We start from the raw sequence: 9018 nt of genomic DNA, 5'->3' as shown, positions 1-9018 counted from the left end.
GTGCCTTTAATGAAAGTGGTTTTATATGCAACTCACTGTGGGGAAAGTTACCCACTGTGCTTGAAGTTGTAAATGAACCCTATGTTTTCAGTGTTTAATAAAGTCTTTCCACTATCCCACTGTGCATCACAGGTGTTTTTTTCTTTATCCTTTCCTGTGGTATATATGTATCTACAACATTTTATTTGGTCTTTTTCACTGGCCTGCCTGCATCTCGGGCAATACACCTGCAATTTAGCCGAAATCCACCACGTGTACTTTCACCCGGGTGCAGGCAAGACAGGAGACTAATGCCAGCTTAGAGGCAGATTCTCGGCCTGGTAATTTCAACAGGCCAATTTCTGTCCCCTGTGGCATTAGCCTAAGCCTTTCTTTCTTCTTTAATATCAGCTATCTTGGCAAGTATTAATAGTTGAGTCACAGACTTACAGCCTTAACAATATTTGTGTAAAATAAAACTATATTAAACATGTCGTTTTCACTAAATTATCAGCAGTTTTGTGAATTTTTCATCGAAGTGGGACACATTTGCTCACCACTAATCAAGTGTTTTACAAAAATATCATTTATTCTAAGTCAGTTGAATTGAAATTTGTGCCAAAATAGGTTTTAAGTAAACTGGTTTCATTGCAGTAACGTAGTATACATGGATTTACAATCTAGCCAAATTATCAATGTATTTTTAATGCTTTATGATTATTTGCTCGATATGACTTACCATATAATAGATCTCTTGATTGTTTTCTCGTCCCTTTTAATATCCCCCAGGTATTGAACATACCGTATATATGATAAAGTGCAAAAGCATGCAGATATATTACCCAATGTAATTATTGATACAGCAAGTGGCTATAATGGGACGAGGTAGCAGGTTAAAAAATGTATTTTTTATTTTACAACAGGAGGAAAAACTTTAATACATGCAAAACAGTTGGTTGGAAACGCATCCCTTTATTTTCCAAAGCTGTTATTTTGAAATCTTTGCAGCCCTGCACTGGTACAATATCATAAACCTCCCTAATGAAAGGGGTGTTGACAGTACTTAGGGATTCTGTCCTGATTTGGGATAGTTCTGTCATGATTATGGTATAGTTTTATTACTGGATTTAAATTCCAGGTTCTGCTGGAGGAGCACTATTAACTGATGCATATTGTAAAAAACATGTTTTCCAATGACAGAATCCCTTTAATAGGATGCAGGCTGGAAAAAAAAATCCAAAGTGGCAACAATAATTTATTCCAAGGTATTTCAGATTTGCTCTTTGGCAATAGAAGTTAAACTATATCTCAGTATCAGTCAGAAACAAGAGAATGCAATAATGAAAATCCACCAAAAATTATATTTTGTAATATCTCATCAAGTATTTAATATCTATGAACTAATTAAAAAAGTTGGCCACTTTAAAAATTATTAAATCATGAAAAGGGAGACTCTGCAAAAAACTTTACTGGTTGTGCTTTTACATTGGGTTTTAAAAAAAAATCCATTTTAGCCCTCATAAAATAAATTATGCAGTTGTCCTAAAACATATATTTCCATATTGCTATATATTTCTATCACAAGTCGTAAAAAGAATAAAATATCAATTTTCAATTCAGTTTTTATAACGCTTAAATGTACTATGCCAAGGAAAATATTTTAACATGTAAATTTCCTTCTAATGTATATTTTAATAAAATAAGACATATTTGTCAGTTGTATTTTCAGCCAGAAACAACTTGATATGATTTATCACAAACAAATGATTTAGAAATATGGAATTGCTTGAGGTAATATGTTTTTTTATTAAACATAATATAGATAGAAACTGTATATTGACATGCATGTTTGCTACAGAATATCCACAGTTAAAAATATTTATTTGGTATATTACGCAAGAAAAATGTAGAAATGTAGCCTTAACAGTCATATGGGCTAGGAATACGCACACCCTTGTGCATTGTCATGATGTAGACCCATTGTTGTATGCTGCAGAAAGAAAACTTTTCCTGAAGGTCAAAACTGTGTTAAGCGATCGCATTCATATTGGTGATAATCCTTATTGAATTTTTTTTTACATCGTCCCCAGACATCCCCTCACTCCCACTATATAGCATAAAAGACCTAAACAGAATTTGTTCATAATCTCGGTTTTTGGTTACTGTATCTTTTGGGCTTTTAAGCTAAATTTCATAGAATTGCTATTTTATATCAGTGTAACAACTTTAGTAAAATGAGCGCTAATCTGAAAAAAAAGAACACCAACCTGAAAATTCAATATATTTTACTCCAAAGGGAAGCCTAGAATACCGATCCGTCCATTGTTTTCAGATAAATTATTACTGTTCTTTTGCAGAAGAGCAACAGAATACCCTTATTTAAAATTTCAATTTCAATTGAATGTAAGGAATACTTTTTTTTTTTTTTTGGTTGAGGGTAGGGATTGACTTTGGCATGTATTTGACTTGATTCCACCTTGCCCATTGGTAGGATTCTTAGATAACTAATGCTTTATGAATTGTCTCTTTCCTTTCTACAAATGAAACATGGAAAAAAACCTTAATTGAGACTCAAACTGATTATCTGTATGCCTCCTTACCCATCTGCAAAGGTATTTATCATTTCCTCACACACTTTTGACATTCCGCCTGGTCCCCTCCAGCACCCCACACTAAAATTCCAGGATCTTGTGGTTCTCTAGAGTTTCCTAAGGTGTCCAGGGTTATGGGAAATAGCTCATAGTCCAAGTTGATCTAGGGACTAGTCCGAGTCAGGAAGGAAGCTTTCCCCCTCTAAGGCAAATTGGAGAGGCTTCAGATGGGTTTTTGCCTTCCTCTGGATCAACTGGCAGATAGGTAGTTAATAAAAAAAAAAAAAGGTTGAACTCGATGGACGTGTGTCTTTTTTCAACCTTACTTACTATGTTACTATGTTACTATGTTACTATGTATGTCTTGGTTGCTCAACCGCAAAAGGGATTCATTATACAGTAAGTATAGTAGCAAAGCAGAATAGACAAAAAAGTTACATTACCGTATATACTCGAGTATAAGCCGAGTTTTTCAGCATCCAAAATGTGCTGAAAAAGTCTACCTCGGCTTATACTCGGGTCAGCGGGCAGTAGCCGAGATTGCAGTCACTTTTAATCATTCCTATACCACCAGTTCACTTGGGGAGAGACTGCAATATCCCACAATGCCCTCTGTTGGTTTTATGAAAGAATAACAGTGCGCCCTCTGTTGGTTATATCAAAGAATAACAGTGACTGCAATATCACACAGCGCCATCTGTTGGTTGTATCAAAGAATAACAGTGACTGCAATATCACACAGCGCCATCTGTTGGTTGTATCAAAGAATAACAGTGACTGCAATATCACACAGCGCCATCTGTTGGTTATATCAAAGAATAACAGTAACTGCAATATCACACAGCACCATCTGTTGGTTGTATCAAAGAATAACAGTGACTGCAATATCACACAGCGCCATCTGTTGGTTGTATCAAAGAATAACAGTGACTGCAATATCACACAGCGCCATCTGTTGGTTGTATCAAAGAATAACAGTGACTGCAATATCACACAGCGCCATCTGTTGGTTGTATCAAAGAATAACAGTGACTGCAATATCACACAGCGCCATCTGTTGGTTATATCAAAGAATAACAGTAACTGCAATATCACACAGCGCCATCTGTTGGTTGAATAAAGGATTAACAGTGATGGCAATATCACACAGCGCCATCTGTTGGTTATACGAAAGATCAGTGATGGTTTTATGACACACAGCACTCTCTGCACAATTCTCTGTCACCATCAACTTTGCAAAGAAGTCCGGTCGATCGCTGGGGGAGTCTCTTTGGCGGAAGGTGCGCTGCTGGGAGACAGGGCTGTAGTTGTGTCTAGGCTTATACTAGAGTCAATAAGTTTTCCCAGTTTTCGTAGGTAAAATTAGGTACCTCGGCTTATACTCGGATCGGCTTATACTCGAGTATATACGGTAAGTATACACAGTCAAATGAAAATGATTGTTGATTGGTTGATTTGGTGCAAATATGATAAGCTAATGCATTGGTTAATGTGTTTTTAACTAATTTCAGGTAATACAGAATTCTGAATAGTTCCATCTGATGTGACTCTTGTTTTCAGGCTGCAGCCACTAATAGCAGAAACAGAACCTCAAAGCAAGCTTGTTAACCTAATGAATTAATAGATTGGGGTTGGAAAACGAGTAAGTGGGCACTAACGAGGACAAAGTTGTGACCTAAAACTAACATTGAAATGCTTTTTAATGCAACTGTGGCTTTTGTTTGTATACATTCCAATTGTCCATAATATGCAAATAAATATAAAATCTGATTAATAGAGAGGAAGGAAGTCATACAAAGAATATGGCTCTTAATAAAGCATGCATCCTTGTGTTATTTAAACATGTATCGTCAAGGTTGATTGAAACCTTAACCTCAGTCTCAATAAAGAAGAAAAAGCTTCAAATTTGCCAGACCTTGAATTTTTACAAGAGTATGTTGAATTATGCAGTGATCAGTCAATTATTCATCTCTCCTGGATTGAGATGACTGCACTTTAAAAAGCATGCAAAGTCGGGCTAGAGAATGGGATGCTGTGTCAACACATTTCACTCAAGATTGCTCACAATTTTTGTTTCTACATTAATTCTATTTTCCTTTTTTCTTTCTTCTAATAAGGTACTTGTTCAAAATCAATTTCAGTTTATATGTTTAAGCTTATAGCATATTTTAGACTTTGCACCATTTATGATTTAGCAACTTCCTTCTAGAAATAATGAAGAAAAGAATTAGTTAAAAAAGCTGTAACAATTTGCATAAGAAATGTTGTACGCATGTTCTATGCATGTTCTATATAAATACTCTTACAATTCTCTTATTTCTGCTTAGAAATAAACAAATAACTGTCTTAATGGTTTTAAAGGGTCAATACAATATCAATAATTTCAATATCTACATTTACACATTAAGGGGCCTATTTATTAAACCTCAAATTTTTCAGGTTGAGTTTTTAACGAAAAAAAAACGAAATTATTTTTAGGAAAAAAACACGCATTTTTCGGGATTTATATACTCTAAAGTTTTTAAAGGAAAAAACTAAAATCTTTCTAGAAAAAAACTAAAAATTTTCTAGATTTAGTCATAATCTGAAAAAATCTGAATCCAAAAATACTCCATCTAAAACCTGTCAAAATCATGTAAAAATCAATGGCAGATGGTCCCTTTTACAATTGGAAGATATTTTTTGCCTTCATGATTATTGAGCATTTCGGGCTGTTTGACGATGGTCTTAGTTCAATAATACGAAAACTTTGTAGTTGAATTGTTACCTGAAAAACTCGAAATTATTCAGATTACTCGAAATTATTCAGATTATCCTTTCGATAATCTGAATAATTTCGAGTTTTTCAGGTAACAATTCAAATTGTCACACAATTTTGTCAAGATTTTTCCCGCAATGACAATTTTTGATAAGAATTTTTTGGTAAATTAAGATAGATCGTGGTTGGGGGTTAAGGTCAACTTTTTGTTATTAATATAATGAGAAATATTTGAGTTTTAATAAATAGCCCATAAGTTCACCTGCATTTTACTGAATTTTTATTTAAAATGATTTTACTTTCACTTTGTAAGACTTGTTTATAAAAAGAATGTCCCAGTTATCAAAGATGATTAATATACCTGCAAAGGGTATAGTATGTTAAATATATATTTTATAGCAGCTTAGTCTGCTCCCAGTTGTTATTACAGGGCATAGGCCTTCTATACCACTTCACCACTATTCAGTTTTCGGCAGCTAAAAATATTGCTCCATTTTTTCTGCCACTTATGTTTCTCGTTTTGAAATATGAAAAACTTCAAAAATCTCAAATGTGTGCTTATTTATGAAATCACTTAAAAACATGAAAAAATGCATACAAACTACAGTCTGCCCCTCATGTTCAATGAGTCTGCAAAATGTCAAATAAACAAATTAGCAAAATTAGCAAATTTTGAAAGCTGAACTTTCATTTACTTCTAAATGAACTTGACAACTTTAAGGGGGGTTTTGTTTGTTTTTAAAAGTTTTTTTGTGTTCAATAAACCTTGGAAATTTGAGTTTTAGTAGCTCAAATTTTAATTCATGATTTTTACAGCAAAAACTTGAATTGACACAAGCAGCATATTGCACATATATAGCATATAGCATATTTGAGAAGCATATGTGCTTGGTCTGTGACTCATGTAGGGAATTTTCTTGAGCACAGTGGATTAATAGTAAGAAAGTGTAATTTTTTTAGTTATTTAATTTTCACAAGTTCAGCTGCTTATTCCATTTTACATTATTGATAGCATTATTATAACTTTAAGAAATAGCACCAAATATAGTTAATATATTGACTGTTTTAAATAACCTAATTATCTGTTCTAATAAGGTATTGAGTCTGCTTCAGCTTACTATACTTGCATCTCAATATACTGCAAATACAGGTAAAGGATCAGTTATCTTGAAGCCTGTTATCCAGAAAGCTCCAATTTAGAGGAGGACTGTCTGCCATAGACTCCGTTTTATCCAAATAATCAACATTTTTAAAAAATAAGTTCCTTTATCTCTGTAATAATAAAACAGTACATTGTACTTGATCCAAACAAAGATATGTTCATATTATTTTTTAGAAGACTTAAGGTATGAAGATCCAAATTATGGAAAGATTCCTTATCCGGAAAACCACAGGTCCCGAGCTCTCTGTATAATAGGTCCCATACCTGAAATTACTTTTTCTAATTTATATTTTTTTACAGGTTCTTAACTGAATCAACCCCCCCTCCCCACACACCTGTTTCTGTGAGCAAGGTTGACTTGTAGTATGTATGTAGTAATTAGACCCATTACACACTGGGCACAATAAAATTGGAAATGCTGTAACTATAGGACAGATTTATTTCGCATATTTAACAGTTTTGTTGCATTGAACAAAATTTACTTTTTCTGGTTCACAAATCTCTCCTAGACGGATACACTGTTATCGTAACTAATCAATTAACTAAGTTCATGCAGAGTTGTTAGAACTATATTTTTTGGGTTCTGAGATGAAATCATACCACAGCACTACCTGCAATGAGTTTGTATGTTCTTCCCTTGTCTGTGTGGTTGTTCTCCTGTGCACCAACCTATAGGCAGGTTGCGATGTATGCATTATTCTGCACCCTCATAGTTACTATAATTCTTTACTTTGTGTATTTAAATTATTGGTTTCTGATCTTGGCCTGTTCCTAACCTTGTCATGCCTCCTGTTGGGCCTAACCTGTACCTTATCCCATACAGTTATCTACAGTCCTGATTTTTGTCAACATTATGAGCACAGAATGCTGCTGTTTAACTCATCTAACTTTACCTGTATGTGTACTAATGTACAGTATATTTAACTAAAAAAATCTCTTGCAGTCTGAGGGTGAATATTTACCTTGATTTAGAAGAAAGATTTTTCTGATTGTGATCATGGTATGGATTGATCTTTGGTGTTATGTTATCTAAATGCTGAAGCTCATTCAGATGAAAATATTTACCTAAAGTAGGATGCATCCTCCTACCTTTTTTTAATTTAAAACAAACCTCTTCTTTCACTTTACATGTTTGCATTATTCAGCACAAAGCTTTGGGAAACTGCAATCCTGGGAATATTACATTGTAAAGTTGAACAGGGAAAAATATACAAATAACACCTTCATAAACTAAGAAATGTACTTAAATAAATCATGCTGATATAGCCTCTTTGCTTAGCTGGCATGAGACAAAACATGGAAAATCTGCTTGTTAAACAATAACCACTGTTTGGTTTTTACGACCCCCCCTCCCCTTTTTCTTAATCCCAGTAATTCATTCTGGAGATAGATGCAATTGTGTGTTACACAAAATCCTTCAGCATTGTTCTCTTGCTATCAAAAAAGCTGACATTTGTTATTTTAGATGCTCGCTATTAGAAAGTAAATATTCCTGTAATGTTACACATTTTAAAAGAGATAATTAGGAGAGAGCATAAATAAAGTCACAGGGAGATTTGAGACACTTTTATTAGCAGAATGTTTTAAAGAAAAGAAACAATTAAATACATTAGCGGTAATTGTGTTTCTCACTTTAAAACCAACCCCAAATAAGTAAAATACCATAGAAAACATCAAATCATAGTATTATTATGCAAAAAGAATTGGATTTTTGTTTTACTGATTTGAAATTTGTAATAATAACATTATAATGCTATACTAGAGAAATTTGTGCACCATGAAATGTCCCTCAAATTTTCATTAGACAAATATACATAATGACTAAAACAAATATTTAGTAAGTCTTTAAAGGGGACATTAGCAAGGTAAGTAAATCCTAACCACAATAACCATTTAATTGCCTCTGCTTCAATCACATATATTATGTTTATCTGTAATTATGTGCTATGTTTCTAAATATTGTTTGCTCTTTTTGTAATTTTCACCCTGAGCTCCACTTCATGTTTATAGGTCTCAGATAAGGTGCCATCTCAGCTCTGGAGTAAAAGATAAAGGAAAAATATGAATCATTTTAACCCTTTCTTGTCACGGTTCCTAGCATTCACAGGGTGCTCTGGAAATATCACTAGGAAATAAAACACACAAAGCTATGCAACAGTAATACATTTTATATGTAAAAAAGTAAAAGGCAATGGGCAATATAAACAATGGAACATTCCTGCAATAGGATCTCACTATGTAATTGGAGCTCCAGGCTTTGCCGCCTGGCCAAGCTCAGCAGGTTAATATTTCTCCCTGCTCTCTTGGACAGTTTTCCTGTAGGGTGTGCCCTTCCTCTACTTAGGGTACCAAACCTAACCCCTTGGTCCTCCTTTTCCAGATGTAGCATTTTTCAGGCTCCTTGCTCTTCTTCTTCACAACCAACCTGATCACTTCCCTGCCTGTAACTAAGCCAAATGATGACACAGGCAGAGGAAGCTAAGTAACAGTAGTTGGTTGGCCCAAGAGAAATGTACACAGATACCAGG

Source organism: Xenopus laevis, chromosome 2S (genome assembly GCF_017654675.1).
Source record: "Xenopus laevis strain J_2021 chromosome 2S, Xenopus_laevis_v10.1, whole genome shotgun sequence".
NCBI classification, from domain to species: Eukaryota; Metazoa; Chordata; class Amphibia; order Anura; family Pipidae; genus Xenopus; species Xenopus laevis.
Note: the sequence above shows the minus strand (reverse complement) of the source record.